Below are 16,526 nucleotides of genomic sequence, written 5' to 3'. Positions count from 1 at the left end.
TTGAAAAGTTCAAAATTCCTTAATTTTTTATTCCAGGTACCACTATCACAATTTACAGGGCAATATATACCTGATGTAATTAAAAGAAAAAGAAAAAGCTGCAACAGATAAAATACCTCAGGAATGTACATCTAATTGACACTACATGGCATTAATCAATAGCTGCACTTCTTGTAAACTGTGGCTGTGATAGTCCTGAACAAGAAGGGTTTCCTGTTTGAGTTGCAGTAACTTTTCTGACTATGGATTATCGTTTCTCTTGTGGCAGATTTTTATAGTTCCTCTAATACATTTGGGACTACTGTCTCAAATTAACCTGCAGCTTTCCTGACAACTCCTCACTTTGTCTCCCACTAAGAACTGTAGCCCCTTTCTGCTGTTTTTAGACCCTCCTGCTACCATATCCACTACTACCACCAGATCCATAATTGCCACCATAAGGACTGCCAGAGCTTCTTCCACCCAAACTCCCCACCCCCCCCCACTCTATGGGTCCATATTGATTGCTGTTGTCCACTATAATTTCCAAAATAATTATAGTTTCCACCACTACTGTAGTTACCACTGCCAAAATTTTCTCCTTTATTGTACCCCTCATACCCTCCACCACTGCTACCATGTCCACACGTTGGTTTCCATATCCTGGTCCACCACCACCATAGCCATCTCTACTATAACCAGGACCACTGCCGTAGTTGCCACCATCACCTCCAAACCCATTACATCACCATCACCTCTTCCATAACTACCTCTGCTGCCTCCACCTCCACCAGCATAGCCTCCTTTTCCACCAATGTTTCTACTACCACCAAAATTACCTCCACCACCTCCAAAGTTTCCTCTGCGACCCATACAGTTGCCAGACCCACCTCCATGATCTCTTTGTGATCTAGCAGACTGCATCTCTTGTTTAGAAAGGGCCTTTGTCACTTCACAATTATGCCCATTAACAGTGTAGTATTTCTGAACAACAATTTGATCAACTGTATCATAATCATCAAAAGTTACAGGGCCACCACCATAGCATAATGGCTATGTCGCTGGACTCCCACGTAGTCAACCACAGTTTGCGTCTCGGACCCTGTGGCTTAAAACTCATGCCAGGCGTGTGTGCGTGCATGCCCAAGATCCCGAGAGGAGAATGGAGGAGAAGGGATTGTGGCATGGCCATCCCCCCTGGGGGGTGATTTCTTGCTTTCTATCTCTCTGTCTCTCTGTCTGTCTGGCGAGCGCATGCGCCCTATGGCAAAAACCTCTCCAAAAAGAAAAAGAAAAGTTACAAAAGCAAATCCTCTTTTTCCCCACTCTGTCAATCTTCCATAACTTCTATGGTTTCAGTCTTGCCAAACCTTTCAAAGTATTCTCTTACATTATATTCTTCTGTATCTTCTTTAATACCACCAACAAAATTTTCTTCAATGGTAGATGGGCACCAGGCTTTACAGAATTATCTCTAGAAAAAGTTCTTTTTGGTTCCACTACAGCCCATCAACTTTGTGTGGCTGAGTGGAGGAGTCCAACCCGGCGGGGCTCCAGGATCTGTCTGAACCCCCCCTCCCCTGCTTCCAGTTGGTTCAGTATGTTGGCAAGGCCACTACTGTGTGCCCCCCCAACCTAGGATTTTGCTCTAGAAACTGTGGCAGCCTTGCTGGGAAGTGACCCCCCTCTGACTCCCCAATATACTACTATAAAAGAATTACATAGCTCTCTTATACATCCTGAGTATACGATAAAATCTTCCAGGAAGTCCCCTGACCGCTCCCCTTTGCTCTGACCACCTACTATTAATTACAATACTTTACTCTGGAGGGTCACAATGGAAGATGTGATGAAGTCACATCTAGGCAGCAATCTTCCTGACCTTTGGAAGGCCCAGGGCACTCCCGCCCCACTATGGCTAATGTTCCAACAAGATACATAACAGTGGAGCCACAGGCACAATAGAATGCCACAAACTCATCTTAAAAGTTCCTCATTAACTCCTTAGTCACTTTACCGCCAGTTGAAAAGGCTGTCCCCACCCTTACCTAGCAAACAGTAAGTTTTACCCCTTTAAGGTATATTAGGGTTCCTTGAAATAAGTTTTAGATCTCTATACAATTATATAAGTTCCATTCTTTATTAAGATCCATAAGAACTAATATCTATACTTGAGATTTTCTTTTCTCAACACCATTCCCGGTAATCACAAGATGGCTGCTGCGCCGCATCAGCTGATAATCATCTCTGCTTGCTGGAGCCACTTTCCCGAAACTGCATTCCATGGAGACCCACCTACATCAAAGGAACAATTGCAGAACTACACTAGACCCACCTTTAATCCAATCCTGAATGGAACTTTTGTACCTTATTGTTAAAAACTTTATGAGCTGATAATTGAAACATGTAGCCTCTCTCCCGCTTACTTGCATGTAACACATTTTCAATAAAAACGCAGGATGATTCCTAGCAGTTGTCACTCTTCAGAGAGCGATCTCTGAGTGGTGTCCGGCTAAGGACGTGCATGAAAAAGGCACCGAGGCCTGAGTCTTCCTCACCTGTGCCGACTCCTACGAGTCAACCCACTGCTGCCAAGGCTGGACCCCGGCAGCCAAGCACACATTGCTGCATCCACCTCTTCAACACAAGAGTACCTCATGAAACCAAAGCTCCTGGAACATCCTGTTTGGAGATCTCTCATTGCCACACAATCTATGAGTGTGCCCCATTTCTCAAAATGTTCTCTTGAACTATCGCCTGTAGTTCCAAAGCACAGACCACCAATAAACAATTTTCTCAACTGTTACAGTTCCTTTGGGTCATGATACCTCCTACCCCTGGCAAAAGCTTCAGCGATGGCCTGAGTCAAGCTGAGGGTGACCGGGCGGTGGTTTTACCTCCATTTTGAGACAAGACTCGCCTCTTCCAATTCAGATTCAATATAGAATCCATATTCTCTTAAGCAGTGCTTTACCGCTCTGCCTTACAGAGCTGCCCCTCCCCCACAACAGAGTCTTTGCACCATAATCTGCCTCCCTCTTTAGAGAGCCCAGATCATGGCGACCACCTGCCCAGTGTACACAGGGGAAACTGAGGATGCAAACCCTGGATCTTCCCTGTGCATTCGATATCACAGGACATTGTGCTACCACTGTGCCACTTCAGCTGGTCCAAGATGTCCTTTCTTAGGCTGCTCCCTTTCTCTACAGTACACATAAATTGAGTTATTCCATATTGGTATCCTGCAGAATAAAGTAGAGATCATCTTTAAACAATTATATATCAAGTAACTTTTAATACTGGTAAATATTAATATAACAATTGATACAACTATTTTTTGATTAATGCCAGATACTCTGCTAGGTGTTTCACATTATAGTTGGTCTCACAATAGCTATTCAGGACAGGACTTAGTACTCCCATTTTACATGAAGTGAAACTGAGATTCAGAGTTGGTGCCATGTACTCAATTTGTCCAGAATATTTATCTTCAACCTTATATAAAAACAATTCCCTTGGTCCCTTGCTTTTGTGTAATTTAACACTAACTCATCCAAATTTATTTTTAGGTATTAGACATTATCCACACCATTAATGACTGGAGTTTCACCCAACTGATGGCTTCATCCATACAACTTACCACTCATATGAACATATCTTTGCTCTTATGAAGATCATTAGCTATCAGAGCTCTGAAGGATACTGTCCCACTCTCTGACTGCAGCCTCTTTCTCAAAGCTATTTGTTTTTCTTACTGTCCAAATGCCCTCTTTGAACTTAGCATTATCCCTAGTGCTGACTAATTCACTTTCTCTTGATAGCTCAGCTCTCTCAGCCCATTGTGTCTATCACTTCCAATGCTCTCAACATTTCCCTACTTTGTGTTATCTTGTCATATCTACCCTGACAATACTAGTTTTGTGTTGTCATCTTTTCCTTCAACCATCATTTGCCTTAGTAATTTCCACTCATTCTCAGCTTTTGGTTCAAATATCACATCCTCAAGACTTGCTCACACTTCACAGGTGAATTTTTTACCGTTTCATCCTCTGACAGTAGTCTGCACCGTTTTCTTCATAGCACTTGTCCAAATTTGTAATTCATATATTTATTAGTTTAATTGTGATATTAGTACCTTTGTTCACTAGTCTGTAAGTTCCATAGAGATGGAATCTATGTCTCCTTTGCTTGATTGTTGATATTCTTTAATTCCATATCAGTTCTCTCCTGCTGTCCAACAAACCAAGAAAATACAAGATAAAAACAAAACAATCCTGTTTATTTCCTTAACATGCATACTATATGGCTAATCCCTTCCTTTCTCTCTCCCCTTTGTTACATGGACTTGGGACATTTTTCTCATTTCTCATTGTTAGTCATTCTCATGCCTCCAATTCATGTCATTTGTCCTGGAATTGCAACATACCAGGGGGCGATCTAGTGAGTACCTGCCCTCTACTTATCTCGATCTATTCTTTCTCCTCTGCATCTTGGCACCCATTTCTTTGCCACAACCTGCACCTTGTCATCATGAAAAATAGAATCACCGCTAAATTTCAGCATTAATACCAGACATCCAGTTCTGACGCTGCCACTTCTGTGCCCTTCTGTTCCCTTGCTTGAGCTCTCTCACTGCAAAAATCCTGGATCTCATCTCACCTCCAAACTATTGACCCTTCCAACATTACTCTGCCTTCCTTCCTATGACCATCTTTATTATAGACTTCCTTATGGATACTCTCTACTCCATTGTCCTCCCTCCCTATTGAACTCACCTTCTAAACCACAGCTCTGACTGTATTTGCCTTTCTTCCTTTTGTTCCTTCCTTCCTTTTTATTTACCTTTTCTTCCTTTTATTTTGCTCTTGAACCGCAAGTCTTCCTGGAAAAAGCTGTTATGCTGTTAAGTTTTACCCTGACTTTATACGTATAATATACACACTGGATCATATAATTCATTTGTTAAAAATATGTATTGACTTTCATTTTACTTAAAAGTCAGTGTTATGAGTTCTGTCACAACTTAACAGAAACAGTTAAAAGAGAAAGACTGGAGGAAATTACTAAAGAGACTAGTAAATCTGATACATTTCCTTTTTTCATAGTCATACAATATGTTGGGAGACACACTGATATTCAATAGTAATCACAAAACTAGTTACCATTGTTAATAGTGTGATAGAAGATGAGTACAGGGTGCTATGACCACATATGATAGCAGGATAAATACCATTTATCCTGGGATCTTGTGGGAAAATGTGATAAGGCAGGCAGATGTCACTGTACTTGCAAATGCCCTGAGGCAGAGAGGAGCACTTGGACTGGGAAGGAGAGCTGAATGTAGTGCTGGAGAGGTAAACCGGAGTTGGATCCCACAGACCTTGTAGACCATTTAAAGATTGTTGGTCTTGGGACCAGCGGTTGGCGTAATGGCTATGTCACTGGAATCCCATGTAGTTGATCGCGGTTTGAGTCCTGGACCTGGTGGCTTAAACTCATGCTGGGCGTGTGTGCATGCATGCCCAAGATCCTGAAAGGAGAAGGGATTACAGCGTGCCCATCCCCCCTGGGGGGTGATTTCTCGCTTTCTGTCTCTTTGTCTCTCTCTGTTTCTCTGGCGAGCGCACATGCCCTGTAGCAAAAAAAAAAAAAAAAAAAAAAAACTCTCAAAAAAAAAAAAATTAGATTCAGGCTTTGCATTGGGCAGACCTCAGGTCAAATCCTACTCAGTTAATTAATAACTTTGTGCAAAACACAGAAGATGAGAGAACTCATTTCAGCCTGCCACATGGAATAGGGAAAAGATTTAATAAGAGCTATTCTTATTTATATACAATAATTTTAATAATTCTAATTCATATACAAAAACTAGATATTACAGGATCAACTTGCATAGGAACATTTTCTCAAAGCCTGGATTTACCAAAATTTTAAGGCTGTGACTTTCTAACAGATATCACTTCAAAGAAAAAAATCTCTATATAATTTCTCCATAATTGAAAAAGTTGAATGTCATTATGTTTGTTTAAATACATTTCTCAAGTTAGTAGTGGCCGCACCACATGACTTTTTAAAATGGTGATGATCTCAGTTCTTCTTTAGGAAAGTGTTTTTCCTAAAAAAAAAAAAAAAAAAAAAAAAAATCCTATCAAGAAAAAAAAGATTGTTGGTCTCATCTCAAGAACAAATAAATGCCACTAAAAGACTTTAAAATATATTTGAAATTAGTTATTTTTTTTAAACAGGATTATTTCAGGTACTATGTGATGATAATATGCAAGTGAAGAGCAGATGCTGGTAAATTAGTTTATTATTGTAAATATTCTGGAAAGAGCAAGTTTTACTTGTGACCAAAGTGCTTCCAGTAGAAATATTTGAATTGAACTGGCTTAAGATATTTTTAAAGGTGAAGTTACAGCATTTGATAGTTAATCACATCATGGGGAGGGAGGACTAATAGCAAAAAATATGTCAAAGATAAATGTGTCAGGAATGTATTTCATGTTTTTAGCATGATTAGATGGATTCATAGAGTAACCAATTCCTGAGACTGGAATGCAGGAGAAGGAGCTGTATTGGGAAAGAAGATAATGGATTAGAGTTTAAGCATCGAAATTGGGATTTTATTGTGTAAAATATTTAAGTAAGATTTGTACTATTTGATTAAAACTAGGAAATCTCTTTGATATATCTTCTTCCCTAAACTTCACACAGTTTATCAGATGTGACTCCTAATTAAAAATGTGTATATTCTAAAACTAATCACTTCTCACTACTTCTGCTGCATTGACCTTAATCTGAGTTTCCTAGTCTGTTTTCTAGGTTATTATTTCCTATTTGTTTCTCTGCTGCCCTGTTATAGTCCATTCTCTATAAAGCAACTAGAATGGTACTCATAAAAATGCAAATTGTGCCATATCATTTTCCTGTTCCACACTTATTTTAATTAATTAGTTAATTCATTCATTTTTGCCCTTGGGTGCATGTACTCACTGGAGATAGAGAGAGACAGTGAGAGGGAAAGTGAAAACTCACCCCCAGGAGGATGGCCATGCCAGTCATTTCTCCTCCATTCTCCTCCTGAGATTGTGGGCATGCAAGCACATATGCCTGGCATGATTTTCAAGTCACCAGACCCAGGACTCAAACTATGGTCAGCCATGTGGGAGTTCAGTGCCTCAACCTCCACACTACCTGCTGGTTCCACCCTTATTTTAAATGTTATATCTTGGGGTCAGCAGGTGGTATGGTGGTTAAGGCACTGGATTCTTACATGGCAGACCATAGTTTGAGTCCCAGACCTGGTGACTTGCTTTCTCTCTCACATTTTCTTTATACCGTCTCTCTCTGGTGAGCACATGTGCTCTAGAGCAAAGTGAAAAATAGTAATTATAATGATAAATAGAATAAAATAAATAATTCTTCTTAAAAATAAAATAAAATGTTATAGACATATTTTTTCCAGTCTTAATCCTCCAATTTTTATCCTCCCCTTCTCGCCATGATTTGTGGCCATATTAATCTCCTTTCTGTTTATTGAACATACTCCTATTTGAGGACCTTTACTACATGTGCTTACTCTACTTATAATTATTTTTTTCCTTGTCATTGTATGGTCTTTGGTTCAAAGGTCAATTGGTCATTTTCGTATAAGACAGGCTACTCTCCTTGGACTGTGAACTTACTGTACAATGACACCAATGATATTCAGAGTAGGAATATTTCTTGGTATACGTGTGTGACATGTAGGAAGAATATGTACTCAATGACTTCATCTTCTGTTTACACAGAGAATATATTTTTATATCATTAGAGATTATTTTTGGGTCTGTGATGTAGAAAAGGCACACCAGCAGGAAGGGAGGATGCTGTTGTATGAATAAAAGTGCTTTATTGCTTTATTCACAGAAAACAGCTGTTATTAACATATGTCTACTGATCTTGATTAATTGTGGAATGAAGTAGAGAAAATTGTGACTATCTATGATCATTTCAAAGTATTATGTGAAAAAATGGTTATCGAATTAACAAATCCTTGCTTTATCATACTGAATACTCTGGCTCTTGAAATAAAAGGTAATCATTTAGCATTTTACCATAGATAAGATAAACATGAGTGTTACATAATTCTATTCACTTGCCATAACATTATTAGAACCTTGAAGAGTTTGAAAATGTTACTTCAGAGCATATTTTCTAATACTGAAAATAATAGTCCCAACTAAAGTAGAGCTAACATGAATAAAAAATAAAGGGAGATTCAATAAACATTTGAGTCATAATCCATAAAACTCGTTGACTGATTAAAAGGGATTTAGGAGACAGAGAGAAGTCTAAAATAAATCCAGGATTTCCAGTTTATGAATGTTGTGAAATATTCCTAGAAATGTCAATGAAAAAAATCTAATTTGAATGCTTATTTCAGACAGATTGAATGGGCTACTTCCTTGAAATCTGTATTGAAATTCTTGTAAATAGCAGGGCATGTAGACCTAGAACTCATAAAAGGAGAAATGATAATGTAATCATGGCAGAAGTCAGGAAAATGTAAATGATCCCCTTAGAAGAGCATGTAAAGTGAAAAGAAGGGGATGATGAAAGAGATGGGTGGAGTCTGAGAAACAACAATATGCAAAGAGAAGACACAGAAGGCAGATGTCACCAAGGATCCTGAGATTTAGAACTAGGAAAAACAAGAAAATGATAAGTAATATTCAAAGAGGTAGTGGGCAAAAGAGTTCAAGACACAAGGATGTCAAGTTGGATCAGAACTGAGAAGTCATTCCGTTGGTCAGTTAGATTTTGGTGGCCTTAATGTGAATAGCTTAACTTGAGTGAGAGTTATACCTTTGTGAAGGGTGAGGGGGGAAAAAAAAAAAAAAAAAAACGAAGAAGCTTTCAAACATATTTCTGTTAATGACTCTTGGCCACAATTTTGACACATATCCATTACTAATCTATCACTGGGAACAATCCTGTTCTTTTCATAAAGATGCAGACCTGCTCTTGATGCAAAAGTCTTACTGCTTTGTTCAAACTCACCTTAAACATCCTGACTCATGAAACTCCACAGCCTCCCTTGAAAGCCTACTCCAGCATCCATTAGTTCTGTCTGTCATGCAACACTCCCTATGGTCAACCATGGCATGCACTTCTATTTCCTTCTATTAGCTTTTCTCTGGTGAAATGATTCCCCTCTTCTGTGGGATTTTCACATTTATTCACTTGGCACATCTCTCTCGTTCCCTGCATATGTTGTTATATGTGTTTTGTTCTTTTTATTTTTTTCTTTTCTATTCATTCTTCTGAACCCTTTAATGATGAGAACTGCTTTCCCACATAATATCTGTGAATTCTTGGGGCCTTTATAAGTCTCATGTTTCTTAGGTGAATATTATAAAATAGGTATAATATTCTCATTAAATGGACTTTTAGTTTTGTGATTTCTACTGTTACTTGATTTGGAGTATCCTCCCTGACATTTCATCCCTGCTTGAGGAAATCTTCAGTGTAATTTCTTTTACTTCAGGGAGACATATTCCAGTCATCTGGTAACAAATGCTTCTGCCTCTAATGTATTTTCTCTTTAATATATACCATGACTGTTGCCAAATTGATCTTTCCCCAAACTCTATTTTCTTCATGTCTGTTCTCTACTCAAAACTATTAATGCCTAGCCATTGGTTAGATACTGAGGCAAAAACTCATTAACCCATCATTCTTTTTATAGTGTGCTTCCAGAAAACTTTTGCAAATTCTCCTCCAACATTATAAATTCTGAAGTAGTGAGCATATCTACTTAGAGAATTTCCCTTAACTAAAGTGTTTTTACCATTTATATGCTTATACAATCCCCAGCCATTTCTCTTGGTTGTCTTCAAGTTCTATCTCTTGCAAAATAACATTTCTTGACCTTTCTTGTCCTTGAAACCTTATTGCAGATAACTCCACCACTCATTCATATTGGCAAGTTTCTTAATGATATAGTATTACTAGTGGTATTACTAATTAATTCTTTGTGAGAGTTCCTTGAGTAAGAATACGTTTCTTACCAACTTTGTAAGAAACTTTGTTCAAGGATATAATTAAGGATAACTTAATTATCTTGCACTATCCATTTTGCACCTATGAAATGGTAATGGTAATAATAGTCATTCCATTGAATTCTGTGCTAAAGAAGTAAAAATGTTTATCAAATACCTTATAGGTAGTTACAATAAGCTATGCTTTCTTGTATCCTTCTTATTTTTATATGGTTGGAAAAATGTTGCATTTTGGGGGGTGGGTTGCCACAGAGCATAGTCTTACTGCTTTGTTCAAACTCACCTTAAACATCCTGACTCATGAAACTCCACAGCCTCCCTTGAAAGCCTACTCCAGCATCCATTAGTTCTGTCTGTCATGCAACACTCCCTATGGTCAACCATGGCATGCACTTCTATTTCCTTCTATTAGCTTTTCTCTGGTGAAATGATTCCCCTCTTCTGTGGGATTTTCACATTTATTCACTTGGCACATCTCTCTCGTTCCCTGCATATGTTGTTATATGTGTTTTGTTCTTTTTATTTTTTTCTTTTCTATTCATTCTTCTGAACCCTTTAATGATGAGAACTGCTTTCCCACATAATATCTGTGAATTCTTGGGGCCTTTATAAGTCTCATGTTTCTTAGGTGAATATTATAAAATAGGTATAATATTCTCATTAAATGGACTTTTAGTTTTGTGATTTCTACTGTTACTTGATTTGGAGTATCCTCCCTGACATTTCATCCCTGCTTGAGGAAATCTTCAGTGTAATTTCTTTTACTTCAGGGAGACATATTCCAGTCATCTGGTAACAAATGCTTCTGCCTCTAATGTATTTTCTCTTTAATATATACCATGACTGTTGCCAAATTGATCTTTCCCCAAACTCTATTTTCTTCATGTCTGTTCTCTACTCAAAACTATTAATGCCTAGCCATTGGTTAGATACTGAGGCAAAAACTCTTTAACCCATCATTCTTTTTATAGTGTGCTTCCAGAAAACTTTTGCAAATTCTCCTCCAACATTATAAATTCTGAAGTAGTGAGCATATCTACTTAGAGAATTTCCCTTAACTAAAGTGTTTTTACCATTTATATGCTTATACAATCCCCAGCCATTTCTCTTGGTTGTCTTCAAGTTCTATCTCTTGCAAAATAACATTTCTTGACCTTTCTTGTCCTTGAAACCTTATTGCAGATAACTCCACCACTCATTCATATTGGCAAGTTTCTTAATGATATAGTATTACTAGTGGTATTACTAATTAATTCTTTGTGAGAGTTCCTTGAGTAAGAATACGTTTCTTACCAACTTTGTAAGAAACTTTGTTCAAGGATATAATTAAGGATAACTTAATTATCTTGCACTATCCATTTTGCACCTATGAAATGGTAATGGTAATAATAGTCATTCCATTGAATTCTGTGCTAAAGAAGTAAAAATGTTTATCAAATACCTTATAGGTAGTTACAATAAGCTATGCTTTCTTGTATCCTTCTTATTTTTATATGGTTGGAAAAATGTTGCATTTTGGGGGGTGGGTTGCCACAGAGCATGTGTGCTTGCTAGAAAGAGAGAGAAAGAAAGTGCAAAATCACCTTGGGTGGGTGGCCATGCCTCAGTCCCTTGTCCTCTATTCTCCTCTTGGGATTTTGGGCACACACGTAAACCTGGAGCAATTTTCAAGCTACCGGATCTAGGACTCAAACTGTGGTCATTCATGTGGGAATCAAGCGCATCAACCACTGTGCTACCTGCTGGCCCCCACTGCTGGGTTTTAATAGATGCTCAACTTATATTTGAGAGAATGAAGAATTTATTTACTCCTAGGAAGTGACCTTTCTCTAAAGTTTTTCCCTTTCTTCTTTTCTTTTCCTTGTTTTTATGTTTTTCTCTTTCTCTCCCCACCTCTTTCCTATCCTTCTTTCTTCCTCCCTCCCTCCTTTCTTTCCATTCTTCTTTATTCTCTTCCTTCTTTCTTTTCTTCCTTTCTTCCTTCCTCTTTTTCCTTTCTTCTCGGTATGTTCTTCCCTTATTACTTCTTTTGACACTGAATAATTTTGGAAAAAACTCTAAATATTTCCAGTTTCTGAATGAAGTAGATTTAGTCTCAGACATCTAAGAAAATAATCACCTGGAAAAAAATAGAAAAAATTTTAAAAGGAAGATAATCATCTGGCTGCAAATAAGAAAACACTCATAGTTTGACTTTGTTGTTTCATAGTAGGTACTTTAGCACTGAACAAATCTTTACTTTCTGGAATAGCTTAGTTCAATTTTCCTCAAGGATATTATCTCCATTAGCAATTGTCCTATAAGAATTATATCAAAATTACCCATTCCTTTATCCCAAGAATCTTATGAGCATGTGGGTTTCTAGAGTTTACTCAACATTATTAAGTTTGTTTTGGTGTAGGTACCATAACTCAAGGTGAAGAAAGCTGGGACATAACATTGAGTGCAACATATTGTACATTTCTTTGTTTGTGTGCATATGTGTATGTGTGTGTGTGTGTGTGTGTGTGATAGAGAGAGAGAGATTTGGGGAATCATTTACATATGTACAAGAGAACAATCTAAACTTTTTTTTACTTGGATCTCTTTTGTTCTAAAATAATCCACTTTTGATAATAAACTGAGATACACAGCCCTTCACCTATTAGTTTTAGATTCTGTTAGTTTTATTAACTGTGAATGTCTTCCTCCTTTAACTTTATTGAGATCTATCCAGCACAATCTGCTCAACCAATTTGCCATTATTTTATGAAGGAGATAGTTTCTTAGAAAAAAGAATAGATATGTCTCTGAAAAATGTATCAGATTAATTTCTCAGAGATATAATTAGTATATAGTTCCAACGTTGTTGCTTAGTCTTATGTTAACTGTTGACATTAATAAACCTTGGTGCTGACTAAAGAAACTGAAACACAATTCTAAACTAAAAATCGCATCTGTAAATTTCCTGTATATCTTGCCAAATGAAAGAATAGCTGACTCTCCCAAATACAAGTTTATTTTACTTCCTTTTTAATAGCAGCATCAGGCGATTATTATTTTTTGTTGTGTTACGAATATCTTTTTTGTACGTTTTGGTAGCTGAATTCATGGTGTCTGAGAACTGATTAGTCAACCAACCCAAGCTATGTAATTTTAACTGTCCAAAGAACTCCAATTAACAGACTTTTGGGGGACTTCAAACAGTCAGAGCCTTTGAATCTGAGCCATTCCCCAAGGCAGCATCTACTCGGAGTAAAGTAAAGGGGAGATCTGGCAGCTCTTCTCTTGATTTGATCAGTGTAGCTAGTCAGAGTCTTATCTCCCTGCTGAATTAGCTGGTTTGGCTGTCTACACTGATCAACTCAGATGGATAATTGTCCAATTCTCTTTGCATTTTATATCCTATAAATAGAGCTTATAATAAACAAGACCAACTACAGACAATAACTGGTCCTCTTGCTTTATAAGGATGATCACTGTGCTATTATGAGGCCAATTGTTCAAGGTCAGAATGTTCTGTTGGCTTGTGTCAAGGTGTTTCTGTGTTGTTTCATTTTCATCCTTTGTAAATAAATTATCTTATTCAGAAGCATTTAACATCGGATGAAATCTTAGTATTATGCTTTAACACAACTGAATTTAAAATAAAAAGTGTTTGAGATGAAAAATTGACATACAAATTCCTACTCTGTTTTTTTCTTATAGAAAACATACCCTGTTCTCGCCAGTCCATTGAATAGCTCTTTTGTAAGAGTCAGAACATAGCCATACTAAAGTAGCATTAATTATTTAGTCCTGGTTTTGCATCATTAGCTACAGAGATCATTGATGTTTTACCACTTATGTCTCAACTCAGGGACATTTGCTAAAACCAGTTTCCCATTTTTAGTAATGGTGCCACACATAGAAAAGACCATCAAACTGTTCATTTTCTTTTATGAATGGTGACTCAAAGACCATTCACAAGTTTTATTGTATTCCTCTTGTGGTGCTTCCTCAGAAGGTGGCTTTAATAAAAGTTTTTTTGTGTGTGTTCCCTTTAGGAAGTTCACTCTCATGGTGCTGGCAAGGATGGGAGTAAGACAAGGGAGTATTAAGATGTTTTTTCCAATATGAATCACCCATAAAGTTGCATTTTTCTTTTCCTTAAAAAATGTGAAGAGAAAATAGAAAGAAATGCCTTCTTTTAAATAATTTTATATTCTCAGATAATAATAAGAGAAAACTGACCTCAGTTCCCTCAGACTTTAGGCTCTTTCTACTGTCATATTGTGAGGGATTCCATACCATTGGGCTTTTAAGACAAAGTATGTATTCTGTACATAATAACGTATAGGCTAGTCCCAGCATAAAGCAGTGCTGGACACTAACTCTAACCGAGCATATTACTTTTCCCCAAGTTGTCCTGGATATTGTTTATGTGTTCAGATGTCTTAATCCCAATATTATTTTTTTACTCCCTCATCTGTTCTTATGATTCTTTTTTTCTTCCAAAATGGATTAAGTATCTCTCTATCCTTTTTTTTTCTATTCTGTCCTTCTTCCTCTCCCCCAGCTCCTCACTTACCAGTTAATCAAATTCAATATTACCTGATGTCATTGTCCTAGCCCATTATTGTATAACTATAACAGAATATCTGAGACTGGCAATATACAAAGAATGGAGGTTTTTTTGGTTTACAATTCTTGTGGCTAGAGAGTCCAAAGACATGGAGCTAGAATTTCATGTTACATCACAATAGGATCCACAGAAGCAAAAAAGAAGTTAGGCATGTGAAAGAGACAGAGAAACCTGTGTAGATAACCAACTTTATTTTATAATAACCTGCTCTCACAGGACTTAACCTATTCCCAAGAGAGCAGAAGTCACTCCATCCTACAACATGGCACTAATCTATTCATGAGGGTAAAAAACACCCGTTATCCAAACATCACATGCTAGATTTTTCCCCCTTACACTGGGAACTAAACTTCCAGTAAAGGAGACTTTGGAGGAAAAACCATATCCAAGTCATAGCATAATTAGTGCAAAACTAACATGATTTTCACTAAAGCTCATCAGGGTGTTGTTTATCCCCCCCAAACTTTAAAATTTTCTTTCAGAATTTTGGTCATAAATACACATGAACTTTGCATGTTTTTCAGTACACCAGGTCCAAGACTTTAGCCACATAGCTGACTATGTGGGATCCAGTCACCCCAACCACCATAACAAGCATTGTTTTTTAGAAACTGATAAAGATGGCTGTTGCTCTTAAATATTAGCCAACCCATGTCATAAATTAAGTGAAGCAACAAAGTTTATATCTGAAATGAAGCCTAAGAATTCATCTGAAGTATCTCCTGATAGTGCTAAGTTCTAAATGTGTGTGTGAGTGCATGTGTGTATGTGAGTGTGTGTTTGTGTGTGCAAGTTTCTGTTTTTGTGTAGAGGGTGGTTAGTCAGAGAGAAGAAGTAAGTAAGAAAAGAACTTGACTATGCCACTGATGGCAAAAATACAACAACTGAGATGCTTATTCTCTAATGCTGCATATAAGACCTAGGTCATGAAGTGAGTGTTGCATTCTTTCCCAGTGAGCCAAATAAAGCCTACCTTACTATTCAACACAACCTTCTATTCAGTCACTCTCAACCAAGATTAATGAGGAAATCCATTTATAATCATAGCCTAAGCTATCTCCATTCAACATCATAGTCTGTAAATGACCCTACTGGCATTTTCTTTTGAGTTAAAAACTCTTCTTATAAACTTGTAATTCAAAATTGGAATAATCTTTATTTGGATCCTCTTGGGAATGTTATGCATCTCATGAAAACTTAGGGAAGTAGTTATACTTTTGTTTTTGAAACATCTGTTCCCATGACTAGATATTTAGGTCACCATTTTAATCTTCAAATTTAATTACATAAGGACTCTTCCAGTTTCACATGCTTTCAATATATTAAAGAATATATGATATATTCTTTAAATTTCTTAAGATATGACATTTTTTAGAAATTAAAAAGGAACTATAGGTGGATTATGGATTGGCTCATAGCATAAGATGATATGAAAAATACTTTATTTTGGATCTAATCCTAATCTTTAACTTGAACCCACCAAAAGTATGATTATTCCATGTGAATAACATCCAAATAGATCTAGCCAGAATTGAGAAAAATTCACAAAGAAGACATAGGACATAATGTTTACCAGATTAGTGCCAGCCTTCCTGGGTTGGAATCTAAGTACAGTTAATTACTATGAGATTTAGGGCAAGTTACTTAATATTTTGGTGCTTTAAGCCCCTTATGTGTGAAAACGTGATGTTAATAGTACTTGTTTCCTACAATTTAAAAAAAAAATTGTACTTTGTTCCCAAGGCTATTTTTTTGATTTGTTGATTTAATTCATAACAAGTATCTAGAAGTGTTTATAGTATTGCTTATTATAACCATACTATTAAAACAGAAACTATCTACTAAAACCATATGTTACTTAATCAACAACATTCTCCTTAGTCTGTCTTTAGCCTCTTGCC

The 16,526-nt window shown here is 37.0% G+C and overlaps 1 pseudogene; it reads right to left on the bottom strand.

The window, feature by feature from the left end:
• Positions 1-382: 382 nt before the first annotated feature.
• Positions 383-2,882, bottom strand: LOC102496059 (heterogeneous nuclear ribonucleoprotein A3 pseudogene; annotated as a pseudogene).
• Positions 2,883-16,526: the final 13,644 nt, after the last annotated feature.

Source organism: Tupaia chinensis, unplaced genomic scaffold, assembly GCF_000334495.1.
Source record: "Tupaia chinensis unplaced genomic scaffold, TupChi_1.0 Scaffold000126_2, whole genome shotgun sequence".
NCBI classification, from domain to species: Eukaryota; Metazoa; Chordata; class Mammalia; order Scandentia; family Tupaiidae; genus Tupaia; species Tupaia belangeri.
Note: the sequence above shows the minus strand (reverse complement) of the source record. Positions and strands in the feature narration are given on the sequence as shown.